This window comes from Sapajus apella, unplaced genomic scaffold (assembly GCF_009761245.1).
Source record: "Sapajus apella isolate SASKATOON/1434 unplaced genomic scaffold, GSC_monkey_1.0 scaffold4, whole genome shotgun sequence".
Classification (NCBI taxonomy): domain Eukaryota; kingdom Metazoa; phylum Chordata; class Mammalia; order Primates; family Cebidae; genus Sapajus; species Sapajus apella.
This window is the reverse complement of record NW_022436944.1, coordinates 15,734,719-15,751,178: the sequence shown is the minus strand read 5'-3', so window position 1 is coordinate 15,751,178 and position 16,460 is coordinate 15,734,719. Positions and strand designations below refer to the sequence as shown.

General features: G+C 37.4%; 1 protein-coding gene across 50 annotated transcripts in view; it reads left to right on the top strand.

The window, feature by feature from the left end:
- The window catches only part of MBNL1 (muscleblind like splicing regulator 1), a 205,514-nt gene extending 200,863 nt beyond the window's left edge, over positions 1-4,651 (top strand). For 30 of the 50 annotated variants that reach the window (XR_004262766.1, XR_004262719.1, XR_004262708.1 and 27 more), the window contains one exon: positions 1,257-4,626. The gene's annotated coding sequence lies outside the window, so the exon portion shown is untranslated. Of the gene's footprint in view, positions 1-1,256 lie in introns of all 50 variants that reach the window. The other 20 variants (XR_004262686.1, XM_032258307.1, XM_032258309.1 and 17 more) reach the window with 4 other exon arrangements.
- The last annotated feature ends 11,809 nt before the right edge of the window (positions 4,652-16,460 follow it).

The window sequence follows — 16,460 nt, the reverse complement described above, 5'->3', positions numbered from 1 at the left end:
TGTGATGTTAAAAGCTGACCAAAGTCAGAGCTCATGCAAAAGGAGGAAAGGCAGAATTCGAGAGCCACTTAAGAAAAAAATGATAGACTCAGAGAAGTATTCCAAAGACATGCTGCAATCATAAATTAAATTGTTAAAATTTATTTTTGTCTATTTCATAAACCTTCTCAAAGCAGTTCTAATAAAAAGGTTCATGATTCTGAACAATAGCCACATTTTTAGAAGCAGCAGCATTACTTTGTAGTGTTGTAGGTTTAGAAGAAGAGTTTATTTGACATGCTAAAAAAATCTGTTTCAAGCTCTTATAGTCAATTAGGTGTGTTTGATATGTATATATTTAACTGTATTCTATTTCTTAGCAATAATCCCGGTTGAAAAAAGATTCCCACAGTAATTAGCAAACCAGTGGGTTTGTCTGTATTGAAGCTTAAGCTCTTAGTGTTCTGTTCATTTAACAAATGATTGTTCATCTTCATAAGGAGTTGCAATGTTTAAACTGGTTTTAAGTCACTAGATGGTGATTGCTTTCATTTTCAAGGTTGTATTTTGAAGCTCACTTTTAATATATGTAAAGATTCCCTGATGGGAACAAATTTCATGTCAAAACTGGAACTGTTAATTCACAAGTACATTGTACTATCTATTAAAACTTAATTCATGAGTGATAATTCCATAATTCATAAAGGATTATTTTTATTTTCTTAGCTTTAGGAGAGAAAAGCTTGACAAACTGAATTATCCAAAGCTATCACTTAAAGTATCATTATTTTTTTTTTCAAACATGTACTCTGCTAATCAAGCACCCAAATAGAATGAATCTTGTTTAATAGAATGTATTACATGAATTTTCATTTTGTAGACCAGACCTTTGCTCTTGAAACCTTATTAAACTTCAGAAAAGAAGTTTAAATTTTGCCTTAGAACAGTGATGCTAAAAAAGAGCTTGATATATTATGCCCCTTGATTCTGCAAAAGTATTTTATACTTTGAGCTTAGGTTTGGTAAATTTTTGAGCACATTCAACAGTTTTATTAGACTGTACATGTTATTCCATTCATATAGCGATGATAGACAAATTTTGATCTGCCTGCACTTGTGAAATGGTTTTTGTTTTTATATGAAGATATAATAACTTGTGAATATACTGGTTAATCAGAAAGAAAATTTTCATGTTAAGTGTGTATTAGAAACTGCTTTTAGAAACTGCTTTTAGTTATTATCTTTTTTAACAAATATTATCTCTTTCTCCCTTGTAGATCATGCTAAAGAGGAAAGGACAGTGTGCTTGGTTAGAGTAAAGGACGAGGTCATTAGCCATATTGTATATATCGTCAAGCAACACACACAAAAGTCCCTCAGCCACAAGACATCCACATATTGCATGTTAACCAGAAGAAAAGACAACATGGAAATCCACTGCACACTGTTGCCTATACACTTTGTACATTTAATTGATATTTGTGCTGAGGTGATATTCCTGTCTAAAAGAACAACATTGTCTTTCTTTTCTAGCACAGAGTTATGCATTAAAAGATGCATACCTAATTAGTTTCCTATATATTCATGCCATCTTGAAAAGACAGACTATGGTGTAACCATGATTCTATTATGTATTGGTACGTCTGTAGACCAAGATATAATTTTTAAAAAATAAGTTTTTTTCTTTCAAGGTTTACAAATAACAAAGGTGCACCTTGTATTTAAAATTGCCATTATAGATGAGAGCGTGCATGCACAGTCATTTTTGTTTAAGAGTAATATTTTTAATGTAATAGATTGTAACACGTGGTGAGGGAGGGATCTGACAGAGATGAATGTGCCAAGCAAAACCACAACTGTGTATATTTTAAAGCACATCATGGCTTTAAGTACCATGTTGTTAAGGATTCTCATGAAGTGCCATAGACTGTACATCAAATTAGAGTATTATTTCTTCAGTGTTATTGTTTTCAGAGCCACATTTTGTTGCATATTTGCTAGTTCGAATCAGTCAAAGGGCACCATTCTTTTTGTTTGTTTGTTTTGAAACCAAAGCTGTCTCAGAAATGGCCAATTTAACTTTACAGTAACAATAGACAGCACAACACAAACTCTCTCAATACAGATAAACTCACACATACTGGATATATATATAATAGATATATGTAAAATTATTTTAAAGCATTGTAGTTAATATTTATGCATACTATACTGTATAACATGTTATTCAAAAGGGATTGCCATTTCTGAGACACAATAACAAAAAAAATGTTTGAGGAAATTATTTTGCTTCTATTTATAGCCTCTGTCAAAAGTCAAAAGACTATAAATGCTTTGCAGAAATGGTTTCACGTTTGCTTAAATGCTTCATCACAGTCACATTCAAAATAGTGACTCTAAACAAAGAAGAAAGCAGCACTGTCATCAGATGCATGATAAACCAAAATATGAAAATGGGAAATGTTTAATTAACCTAGTAATTGGGTGGGTTAAGTACATGGGTGAATTTTATATGTGATTTTTTTTGTTTTGTTTTGTTCAGATTAACTGCTTATAGCCTTAGAAAGCCTTTACAAAATTTTTAAAAAATAGATGTGCATTCAGTTTTTAAGAATGGATTCATCCAAAGGAATTCCTTTTTTTGAGGTTTGGATGTTGCAGCTAGTAAAGGATATTTTTGCTCTGTTCAGCAGTTCTAAAAATTGCTGAAGTAGGGGCCAGGTCACTGGTAGTTATAGTATGGAATGGGAGAAGCGAAAGTTCAGTTATAGAACTTTCCATACTTCCAAGTTTACTGCAAGTTTTTATGCTTGAGAGAGATGCTTTCTAATATAAGACTGATGTGTTGATTTTACTGATTGTACTGTACATCTATTAAAGCCTTAGATTATTACATTACGGGTTGGAACCCATACCAATGTAATTTCAATCGTGTTAAGAAAGTAATGGTGACTTCACATGTTATTGTAGTTAGTTACATTATAGAATATTACTTATTTTTCTTGTTAAAATGTAGTTTTTCATTTCCTACATTTATTAGATTTTCATTTTCTATTAACAATTGAATACCATTTCAGTTTATAGACTATTGTTTTATTAGATTTTATGGATGAATTTTTCAAAATACAAAAAAAGTAGTGTTTCCTTCATAACATACTCAGTTTTGAATTACATGTAGTGTCATGAATATTCGTATTGTTAACTAAATGATTTATATTTTACTGATTTAATATTACAGTGTAAGAATGTCAGTCATTGTTAGTTCTTGTCTAGTTTTCATTAAAAGAACAAAGATCTTTTATATGGATATCTTATAAATATATAATCATTGCTAAGTAAGAAGTTAAGTTGTTGCTATCGCAACAATCCTGGCAGACAATTGAGTAATATTTTGATGATTTATTTTGTTTGTAATTAGTTATTATAAGAAGATCTAGATCCTAGATATTAGAATAAAATTTATTTTCTACTGTATCCATTTCAAATGTTAAAATATTGTTTAATATTTTTGAAATCCCTGAATATCAGGCCTTGTTATAAATAAGCTGCATAATCAATAAATAGAACAAGGGACTTTTTGTTGATAATCCAAATACTCAAAGTTTACGTAATGAAAATTATAGCGTGTGTGCAAACTCTTGAGGGTTGATTATGCTGCAATTTAGCATGTTGGGACGTCTAGAGAGAAGGTTGACTTTTTGCACTTCTGTATATAGTCAAAAGAGAGAAACCTGTATAATAGTAAGATCTTATTTTGAATAAAAACGTCTATAATTACAAGGAGTTTTGTTAAGGCTAATACAATGACAGACTGAGCAAAATTGCTTGCAAAAGTGGCACAGAGTTAGCACTCCATACCCCTTCAAACATGTTGCTTTGCTTTCTTGTGGACAGCTTGTAGTTTGCCAGGATTTTTTCAGCTGGAAAGATACGCCGTCCTTTCAAACCCTCATGACTGACAAAAACTCCATGGGGCCAAATCTGCCTGAAGATCATTACCAAAAATAGCAGGTACTTCTACCATTAAGGTGAAATCATGGATCAGATATTCCTTACATTTTTCAAAACTACTGCATGTTTAAAACTTCAACAAAAAAAGAGAGGAAGAACTATACTAAGAACATATATTATTCAGATCAGTTTCTGCCAATTTCAGTGGTTTATTGTTCACAAAAAAAAAAAATCTTCAAAACAAGTATTGACTTTCACAAAATTTAAATCATAAACAGGCAAACCAAACAGCACACTGTAGCTATAGTTGTTATGTGATTGTTTTTTAATTGCTGTAGGATCCTGTTCTTTCAGCAGGTGAAAAATAAAACGCAGTTCAAATTTCACGGTTTTAATTTCCAACTCAGAAGCACTCAAAAATGCAAAATATGATAATGGGCACTTGTTAAATGAATTAGTGTATCCAGCCTTCACTCCAGCTGGTTAATAATGTTGCACTTATCAGCAACCCTACCACTTTCATCTGCTGAAAGGACAAATGTGCTTGGTTTTACTATTATGTAATCACAACTTACTTTCTGCTTGTAGTTGCTTAAAATTATGTATTTTGTCTTGGGCTGCAATTTGTTTTATGCTTATTTTATTATTACTGCAGTAGTTGACTTTGCTGTATGGAAAAATAAAGTGAAATTGCCCTAATAAAACTTCTCTTTCTTAAGTACATTTGTGTATCTGAGATTGAATACTAAATTATTTTTGCATATTTCATGTATTCTTGCATATGTATCTTTACAAACATATTGATGTATAAATTTGTTATCTGGTTTTAACTGATTGCAACTGCAAGTAAGGCATTTGTTGTCTTTCTCACTAATTATCCTTTGATATACTGAGAGGGAGAATCTACATCAGGATATATTGCCATCCTGTACCCAATGTTTTCTGAAAATCTTGCCTTCCCCTGTCTGACACTTCAAGTGCTGATTGAAATCGTTGTAGGTGTCGGGCTGAAAAATGCTAAGAAAAAAAATTATCAATATAGATCACAGACTTTCTATTAAAGAATTGCTATTTGCCTGACTGCTGTATCAGTTGACTAGCACTGGAAATCAGGCAATCCAAGAGAGATGATGGCACTGCATTTAGAGGGACAAAAGAATTTATGCATATGACCTATGAGCCAGGCCATGATACTACTCCTGAGGTGTGTGTGTATGTGAATTTCTTGACAGTGGATTAAAAATTTGAAATGGGACTTTGCATCAAATATAAGCTTTGGAGTTTCTACAGCCAGCCAGTGAATGCCAAAGTTTCAATGTGAAAAACATGCACATTTTGTCATTTAGTACTACGTTATGCTGACTGCCATTTGGTATTTGGTCAAGGGTTGCAAATGCTCATTTGTAGGTTGATGCCTTTTATCCTAAAATGTATTGTGATAAAAATAAGTGCATTATTCATAATCAATACACTTCTGTTACTGGTTGAGTTCTAAAGGACAATTCTGTTATTTTCAGTAGGTCCAACTGTTCTGGGTGACACTTGTCAAAAAGAGAAGGTGATGCCTGGAGGTGATTATCTAAAGCAGGAGTTCACAGCCCGTTTTGAGTAATATCAAGGCATCTGGTTCTTTCCAGTTAGTGATAATATTTTGGAAATATTTTCATTGGGAAAAAAATACAGTAACCAAAGCCCTTGTAACTTTCACAGTACTTTAAATGAAACTGTATTTTGTTAATCACAACAGCATATACATGCATCTGAAAAATTATTTCAGAAGGAGTTATTATTACAAAGCCCACTAGGGGTCCTCAGCTCACAGAATGAGACCCTGTGTTAGAAGTCATTGATTTTTCATTTGGAGAACAAAGTCATTTGCTAGAGCCATTACTTCATCATAGACCCTGGGTACTCATGGAATTTAAACTTTGGAATGACACTAAAGGTCAGTGATGTAGCAATCTATCATTTTACTGAGGCATACAGCTGCTTTCATACAAGAACTAGCCATTAAAGCAGTGGGGAGACATTGCAGTGGTTGACGAAGGGCTCAAGAAAAGTGTCAGTACTTTTAAAAGATCCTCCACATAATTGGTTCCTATCTGCAGGAATTCTGATTTAATGACTATGGAAGAAAGTACTGGGGTAATACATATAAAGAGCTTAGAAAGGTGCTTGGTGTATAGCATTTAATTGATACATGTTAACTATGTTTGCTATTTTATCCATTTTAAAAATCGCTTATTCTTCAGCTTTTTATCCTAGTCCTTGGATTACACATCCCTTTCAAAATAGCCAGGTACACACTATCTCTATTCATTTGTATTATCTGTAATTCTGTCGTTCCTGTTTAGCAATGAAACTATTTTGTAATTTACCACCACAACAGGTCCTGCTGAGGTTTCATTTGTAGTATTTCAAAAACAGAATCAAGTACGTTTTTACTAACTCGGAAAAAAATTTTTGTGTAGTTCTTATTCCAATTTGATGTAGTCACAGACAACAGCCCATTTAGGCCCAATTTGAAAGTAAGTATTTAGGCATATCTAAGCTTAACTCTTTGAATCCCCCTTTAAATACTTTAACTGTGTTCAAGATCAAATAATAGAATGAATGCCTCATCATGAAAATGGTACCATTAAATAATATATTTTAAATATTTTTATTATATTTACAAAATAATACTAGTAACATTTGAGTGGCACTAGTATATTTCTATAAGGTATTTTATCAGGTTTATTTTGAATGCTTAAATTAGTACTATCTCAATAAACATTAGAATCTAGTTGTATACTGTACATGATGCTAGGCTCTGAGATGCAAGGATCAATGGCAAGAACCTCAGTGTAATGACTAAAACATAATATGTAGAATATGTAACTCCATATGAACAGACACTGATCTAGTATTTCCCTCCTTCCTCACTAGTTCCAACCTCTTTATACCGCAAAATAATTTAGAATAAAATTAAATAAAAACTACACTCTCGGCCGGGCGCAGTGGCTCACGCCTGTAATCCCAGCACTTTGGGAGGCCAGGGTGGGCGGATCATGAGTTCGAGAGATCGAGACCATCCTAGCCAACATGGTGAAACCCCGTCTCTAGTAAAAAATACAAAAATTAGCTGGGCGTGGTGGCACGCGCCTGTAGTCCCAGCTACTTGGGGCTGAGGCAGGAGAATTGCTTGAACCCGGGAGGCAGAGATTGCAGTGAGCCGAGATTGGACTACTGCACTCCAGCTGGTGACTGGTGACAGAGCAAAACCCTGTCTCAAAAAAAAAAACACAAACGCTACACTCTCGTCTGGATATGATGATATGACTACCCTATGCAACAATCTTGCATGTTCTTCACATGTACCCCAAAACCTAAAATGCAATTAAAAAAAAAAAAAGTTCCAAATGTTAAGCAACTTGTGTGCTGGATCTCTAAAAAAAAAAAAAAAAAAAAAAAAAAAAATGATTACCCTACTTATTGTGTAACTCACTTTTTCCTTAAAAAGTAACTTGCATATTGAAAAAATATTTTTGAATAAGCATGTTCCTTGAAGTACTTTTATAATGGCAAAATTCTGATCTCAGGAAATGATTCAATACTTCAGAAATAGTTAAGTATCATAGAGTGTTATATATTTTAAAAGCATTTTTTCAAAAATGATTTAATCACATAGGAAAGTAATTTTAGTGGTAAGATAATAGATTTTAATTTTCTGACTTTTTGGAGATTTCTAGTTTGTTTAGTAAATATTCATTGCATTTTAAGTTTCTGGGTTTTATTTTTTTAAAAAAAACAATTATTTACATTTTTTCTTAGATCATTTCCTGGTTTAGGTGAGTCAGCTTGTCATCTTCAGAATATGAAGACGTCCTACAAAGCGTCCACTTTACCTATCCCTGTTAGTTGAGAAATTATAAAAAACATCTTGCCAAATCAGTAAATATGTATGCTGTTTTAGTAAAAAATAGCAAAAGGATATTAAAACTCCTTTTAACTGTTTTTTTCCTCATCACTCAGGCTGGTGTGCAGTGGCATGATCTTGGCTCACTGCAACCTCCGCCTCCCAGGTTCAAATGATTCTCCTGCCTCAGCCTCCTGAGTAGCTGGGATTACGGACACGTGCCACCACGCCCAACTAATTTTTGTATTTTTAGTAGAGATGGGGTTTCAACATTTTGGCCAGGCTGGTCTCAAACTCCTGACCTTGTGATCCACCCGCCTTGGCCTCCCAAAGTGCTGGGATTACAGGCATGCGCCACCGCGCCTGGCTGTTCTTTTTTTTTTTTTTTATTTTTTGAGACAGGGCCTTGCTCTATTGTCCAGGCTGGAGTACAGTGGCATAAACATGGCTAACTGCAGTCTCAACCATCTGGACTTAAGCAATCCTCCCGCCTCAGCCTCCCAAGTAGCTGAGACTACAGGCCTGCACCACCACACTTGGCTAATTTTTTAAAAATTTTTGCAGAGATGGGGTCTTCCTATTTGCCCAGGTGGGTCTTGAACTCCTGGGCTCCAGCAATCCACCCTGGCCTCTCAAAGTGCTGGGATTACAAGCATGAGCCACTGCACCTGGCTGTTCCTTTTTTTAAAATTTTGCTTTAAGTTTTGGGATACATGTGCAGAATGTGCAGGTTTGTTACATAGGTACACGTGCAGTGGTGGTTTGCTCCATCTATCAACCCGTCATCTATGTTTTAAGCCACATGTGCATTAGGTATTTGTTCTAATATTCTCCCTCCTCTTGCCCCACAACCCCCAAGAGGCCCCTGTGTGTGATATCCCCCTACCCCATGTCTATGTGTTCTCCTTGATATGACTACTGATTACTCAATTCCCACTTATGAATAAGAACATGCAGTATTTGGTTTTCTGTTCCTCTTACTTTGCTGAGAATAATGGATTCCAGCTTCATCCATGTCCCTGCAAAACTTAACCTTTGGTCTTAATTCTCTAAAATTGTAACTAGTTTCCATGTGATTAAGTCAGTCTTCTGTCTCTATTTTTTAAATAAATTTCTATTTTAAATTAATTAAACTTTTTGTTTTTAGGATTATCTCATCATCTTCCTAACTCTCTAAAAGATACTGAGTCACCGGAATCAGTTATTATCTATTATAATTTTATCAAAAAAAGATAACTGTGTGCAAAATGGCAAGATTTGCTAACAGGGTAACTATAATGGCATGGGAGATGAGAGTAACATGTGCTCCGAGAAGGTGACATTTGAGCAGAGATCTTGTTAAAGTAAAGGTGGCATAACTACCTCAGTGGCGTACACTTTCCAGCCATCTTTGCTGTTGGATACTGACTGTCAAATTAAATGCCACTGGATCCAGAAGTATTCTTTTCCCTTCTGACACTGTGAAGCATTATTTCTTGCTTTATTTTTTCATGATGTATTGCTTTTAACTGTATTTCAGTACTCATTTTGTTCTGATATTTCGAATTGTTTACAATTTGGAATTGCTCCAAAGACAGGTACATTCTTGCTAAGAGGAACCAGTCATACTCATGTTTGTGAAGCACCTAGAGCCTAGCATCAAGTTTTTATTTAGTAGGAACTGGCTGATTGCTTGTATACTTGAATTTTAATTAAATCTGTCTTCTGGCCCTGACGGAAAATGCAGATGAGGAATATTCTCTCACACTCTACTTTTCAGATTGTGAAAAACAATGTACACACCGTATCTGGAAAGGTCGATTGATTCAATGCCTTCCATTCTTTGTAAAATAGTCTGGAAAAGTGAACTGGTATTTTCCAGCCCATACTCTCCACCAACCCCCAAAACCCCATACTATACCAGCAAATATAGTAATTTAGAATGTGTTTAATTAAAACTTCCCTCTCTTGAATACAAAGATGTGATTACCTAACTCGCTGTCTATGGAGAGAAGGATGTGGGAAGGAATATTCTGGTATGTGTGATATACATTATGAATATTTTCTTATAAAGCATCTGTGGTGAAAGAGAACATACCTTCATGTTCTCTTTGCATCCTTTAAAATATTTCTAATTCTGAACTTGTAAATCTCTTGCCTTGCATTCAGATGCCTTTCCTTACCATCTGCTGAACTGTTTTTATTTATGTTTTGGTTTCTTTCCCCCGGCACCTCAAACCTGTACTAATTAGCATCAACAGCAGAGCACAGGAGGAGCATAAGCCATTCACTTGTGAACAAGATAGAAGAATCGCAGTGGACATTGATTTGTACAGAATATACACTTACAGTCGAATGCTTTTTAACCTATTTATCTTGTTTTAATTAGTTGTGTGTATTTTTCTTTCATCGTTTCCCTTTATATTTTTTCACAGGACTCTAAGCTGTGATCTTTATTTAGGCTGTCTTAGCTCTCAGGAGAACCCTGATTATGAAAATGTGTATCGAACAATTACTTCATTAGATAAGGGGGTCTGAGAGGCCACTCTATTCTCCTACAATTTTCCCACTTGTTTGCAGCTAATTATCAATCCCTGAATTTTAAACATAAGTTTTAACATTCATAGTTAATGAGAATTTAAAACTTTGAGAAGCCACTACAATTTCCCACTTGTTTGTAGCTAATTATCAATCCCTGAATTTTAAACATGAACTTTAGACATGAGTTTTAAAATTCATAATGAGAATTTAAAACTTTAAGGAGATTTTATTGGAAAAGTGACTTAAATACATATTAGTTTATTTCCTTCTTTTCTCCCTTCATCCCTCTTCCACCCCTCTCTTCACTCATATTTTTTTCTGTTCTTCCCATAAGAAGTTACAGAAAGCTAATCTGCCAAGCACTGTGATAGAGAGATCAATCCAAATAAGTCTGTCCTCAAATAATCTAATGAAGAGTAGGCAAGATATATGTGTCAACAACTAGTTAAAATACAAACTGGTAATTGATATGCTAAAAGACTGTGCCTAGTGTTATGGGAAAAGAGAAAGGCCATTGATTCCTAAGTAGCAATAGAAGAGAAGGAGCCCAGAAGACAGGTCTATGGCTGCTGGAACACAAATTTCCCCAAATTCACAGCTTTTCCAGGCTGGAGTGCAGTGGTGCCACCTTGACTCATTGCAACCACCTCCTGCGTTATAGCAATTCTCCTACCTCATACTCCCAGATAGCTGGAACTATAGGCATGTGCCACCACACCCAGCTAATTTTTTGTATGTTTAGTAGAGATGGGGTTTCACCATGTTAGCCAGACTGGTCTCAAACTACTGACCTCAGGTGATCGGCCCACCTTGGCCTCCCAAAGTTCTGGGTCTGGTGAAGCTTCCTGTAACCCTAAAATGACCAAAGCAGCAATGACGGCTTAACTGGTGTCATCTCCCAAAATACAAATAACTTTCTTTCTAATGATTCAAAACACTTGAACAAACTAATCAATTATTTTTTATTTTAAGGGTTTCCAAAAATAGTAAATTAAGAAATTACTAGGCCAGGCGCGGTGACTCAAGCCTGTAATCCCAGCACTTTGGGAGGCCGAGGCGGGTGGATCACGAGGTCAAGAGATCTAGACCATCCTGGTCAACATGGTGAAACCCCGTCTCTACTAAAAAAATACAAAAAATTAGCTGGGCATGGTGGCGCGTGCCTGTAATCCCAGCTACTAAGGAGGCTGAGGCACGAGAATTGCCTGAACCCAGGAGGCGGAGGTTGTGGTGAGCCGAGATCGTGCCATTGCACTCCAGCCTGGGTAACAAGAGCAAAACTCCGTCTCAAAAAAAAAAAAAAAAAAAAAAAAAAAATTACTAGCGAGCAACACTGGATTTTACAATAAAAATCTACTGATTACTTTGAGCTGAGTATGTGTTAGCACTAGACATATGGCAATTAAACGAATAAGGTAATGTTCCTGCTCTGGTGGAGGCTGTGGTTGGTTCCCCTGGGGAGAAAGGCACAAAAGCAGTAACATGTAAGACCTAGGAGTATTGAGGGGATAGGGTGTTTGGTGGGGTCTGGCACTAAATCTAGCTTGAGGTGATGTGAGAAGTTCTCCTGGAGGAAGTGCCAACCAGATGAGCAGTTGTATTTAGGAAAAGAGGAGGGAAGCTCATCCCAGGCAGAGGAGGCCACCTTACTAAGGCACAGTGGAAACAAATGAGTGGAAGGCATCAACAAATTTGGTATCATTATCACATAAAATGAGAGACTGAGAGGGCCAAATAAAGGCACTGATGGCATAGACTGGTATGGGATCATGGAGACCTGATGGGCCTAAATAAAGAGTTTATGCTTTCAGGAGGCAGCTACGGACAGATGGGTTATTCTGTTTGTTGCTGACACAGGATTTGTGAAGGTAAATTTGCAGGCAAGGAAACCAACTATTGGTTAAGAGACAACATGGTGGCAAATTGGGATAATAAGTAGAGGGGCAGTATTACTTAGGGCCCTCTAAGAAGTAGAGGCCAAAATGGATAAAAAATGCAAGAGACTTAGTGTGGAGGGAGCCAGAGAAATTAAAAGGGGATGTCAAACCGTCCTATAGACCTGACACCTGTGAAGGAAAGGGCACTAGGGGAGAAACATTTTCAAACTACAGCACAATTCAGGAAAGTTTCAGCCAGGTCAACAGTCTCCAAGCCAAAATAGCTCATTAAAGGAATCCTGATTTTTCCTGTTATGGGTCTGCATTAACAGGAGTAGGTATTTGCAACACAACAAAAGGGCAAATAAATTGAATTTATGAAGACTTTCTGGAAATATGTTTTTAAAAAGACTGACACCCGAGGGAGGACCCAAGATGGCCGACTAGGAACAGCTCAGGATTGCAGCTCCCAGTGAAAGCACAGAGGGTGAGTTGACACCACATTTCCAGACGGATTTTTATTGCCCACAGACCAGGAGATTCCCAAGCGGAGGAGCCCCATGGGTCACCAGCACGGCTGTTTTGGCCAGCGAGGCTGTTTTGAATGGCGCAGTTATTTTGCCATCGCCCTGGCGCCTTGGTTCTCCATACAAAATACACTGGTCCGGGTGCCCTTTTAGCTGGCGATTGGAGACCCAGGAAGGCAGATGGCCCATTCATCTGATTTAAAAAGGAACTGAAACCGGGAGCCAGGCCAGGAGATTGCTGAGCAAAAAAACTGCCACGAATCTCAGTGCTGCTGTTTCAGCCGGCGCAGTGAGTACCGCAAGGGAAATCACACAGATCCCGGCGCCTAAAACAGGTGACTGGAACACCTGGGAGAGAGTCGACCGCTCAACTAAAAAAAGAAAAAGAAAAACAGATCCTGAGTCAGAGAGTCAGGTGATCAGGCTCGGCTGGACCCACCCCACAAAAAAAAAAAAAAAATTGAAAACGCTCTGGGTTGAGAGTTTCACAGCAAGCACAGCTGAACCCGAGATGGTCCCACTCTGTGCGGGAGGGGCGTCTGCCATTACCGAGACACTGCACAACTACAGAGGTAGTCTGCCATCACTGAGGCAGCCCGCCGTTGCCGTGGCAACCCGCCATTGCCAAGGCAACCTGCCATTACAGAGAGAGTCCACCATTACAGAGGCAGGCCACCATTGCCGAGGCAGTTCTAACTACACCCATACAAACGGGACTGCAGGGAAGATCACAAGGTAGCTGGGTGGAGCCCACAGCAGCTCAGCAAAGTCTCTGCAGGCAGACAGTGACTAGGCTGCCTCCTCGCTGGGCAGGGCAGCCCTGAAAAAAAAAAAAAAAGCAGCATAATGGAAACTCAAAAATAAAGCCCTAACTCCCTGGGACAGAGCACCTGGGGGAAAAAAAAAAGGAGTTTATGAGTTCTGCTGCAGCAGACCTAAACGTACCTGCCCAGCAACTCTGAATGAACAATGGAGCTCACAGCTCAGCACCTGAGCTCCAATAAAGGACAGACTGTCCCCTCAAGCAGCTTCCTGATCCCCGTATGTCCAAAGAGTCACCTCATAAAGGAGAGAACACACTGACATTTGGTGGATATCCTTCTGGGACAAAGATAGCAGAAGATGAAACTGGTAGCAACCCTTATTGTTCTGCAACTGCTGCAGGTGATCCCCAGGCAAGCAGGGCCTGGAGTGGACCTCAGCAGACCTACAGCAGAGAGGCCAGACTATTAGAAGGAAAACTAAGAAACAGAAATAACTTAACCATCCACAAACTGGAAGTTCACCCAGAGACCCAATCTGAAAGTAACTACAAAGACAACAGGTGGATAAATCCACAAAGATGGGAAGAAACCAGCACAAAAAGTATGAAAACACCCGAAACCAGAACACCTCTCCTCCTACTAGGGATCACAACTCCTCACCAGCAAGGGAACAAGGTTGGATGGAGAACTAGTGTGATGAAATGACAGAATCAGATTTCAGAAGGTGGGTAGTAAGAAACTTCTGTGAACTAAAAGAACATGTTCTAACCCAATCCAAAGAAACTAAGAACCTTGAAAAAAAATTTGACAAAATGCTAACGAGAATGGACAACATAGAGAGGAATATAAGTGAATTGTTGGAACTGAAAAACACAACACGAGAACTTCGAAAAGCATGCACAAGTTTCAACAGCCGAATTGACCAAGCAGAAGAAAGGATATCAGAGGTCGAAGATCAACTCAATGAAATAAAATGAGAAGGCAAGAATAGAGAAAAAAGGGTAAAAAGGAATGAACAAAGTCTCCAAGAAATGTGGGACTATGTGAAAAGACCTAATCTACGTTTGATAGGTGTACCTGAATGTGACGAAGAGGATGAATCCAAGCTGGAAAATACTCTTCAGGATATTATCCAGGAAAACTTCCCCAACCTAGCAAGGCAGGCCAATATTCAAGTCCAAGAAATACAGAGAACACCACAAAGATATTCCTCAAGAAGAGCAATGCCAAAGCACATAATCGTCAGATTCACCAGGGTTGAAATAAAGGAGAAAATGGTAAGGGCAGCCAGAGAGAAAGGTCAGGTTACCCATCAGACTCACAGCAGATCTCTCAGCAGAAACCCTACAAGCCAGAAGATTGTGGGGGCCAATATTCAACATCCTTAAAGAAAAGAACTTTCAACCCAGAATCACATATCCAGCCAAACTAAGCTTCATAAGCGAAGGAAAAATAAAATCCTTTGCGAACAAGCAAGTACTCAGAGATTTCATCACCACCAGGTCTGCTTTACAAGAGCTCCTGAAAGAGGCTCTACACATATAAAGGAACAAGTACCAGCCACTCCAAAAACATACCAAATGGTAAAGAGCATCAACACAATCAAGAATCTGCATCAACTAACAGGCAAAACAGCCAGCTAGCATCAAAATGGCAGTATCAAATTCACACTTAACAATATTAACCATAAATGTAAATGGACTAAATGCCCCAATCAAAAGACACAGACTGGGAAATTGGATAAAAAGCCAAAACCTATCGGTGTGCTGTATCCAGGAGACCCATCTCACATGCAAGGACACACAAAGGCTCAAAATAAAGGGATGGAGGAAGATTTACCAAGAAAAGGGAGAGCAAAAAAAAAGCAGGAGTTGCAATTCTCATCTCTGATAAATTAGACTTTAAAGCAACAAAGATCAAAAGAGACAAAGAAGGACATTACATAATGGTAAAAGGATCAATGCAACAAGAAGAGCTAACGATCCTAAATATATACACACCCAATACAGGAGCACTCAGATTCATAAGGCAAATTCTTAATGACTTACAAAGAGACTTAGACTCCCACACAATAATAGTGGGAGACTTTAACACCCCATTGTCAATATTAGACAGATCAAGAAGACAGAAAATTAACAAGGATATCCAGGACTTGAACTCAGACCTGGAACAAGCAAACCTAATAGACATTTACAGAACTCTCCACCCCAAATCCACAGAATATACATTCTTGTCAGCACCACATCACACCTACTCTAAAATTGACCACGTATTTGGCAGCAAATCACTCCTCAGCAAATGCAAAAGAATGAAAATCAACAAACAGTCTCTCAGACCACAGTGCAATCAAGTTAGAACTCAGAATGCAGAAACTAACTCAGAACCGCACAGCTTCATGGAAGCTGAACAACTGGCTTGTGAATGTTGACTGGATAAACAATGAAATGAAGGCAGAAATAAAGATGTTCTTCGAAACCAACAAGAACAAAGACAAAACATACCAGAATCTCTGGGACACATTTAAAGCAGTCTCTAGAGGAAAATATATAGCAATAAGTACCCACATGAGAAGGAAGAAGGGATCAAAAATTGACACCCTATCATCAAAATTGAAAGAGCTAGAGGAGCAACATCAAAAAACTCAAAATCTAGCAGAAGACAAGAAATAACTAAGATCAGAGCAGAACTGAAGGAGATAGAGACACAAAAAACCCTTCAAAAAATCAATAAATCCAGGAGCTGGTTTTTCGAAAAGATCAACAAAATAGACAACTAGCCAGATTAATAAAAAAGAAAATAGAGAATAACCAAATAGATGCAGTAAAAAACGATAAAGGGGATATCACCACAGATTCCACAGAAATTCAAACCACCATCAGAGATTATTACAAACAACTCTGCACATAAACTAGTAAACCTGGAAGAAATGGATAAATTCCTGGAC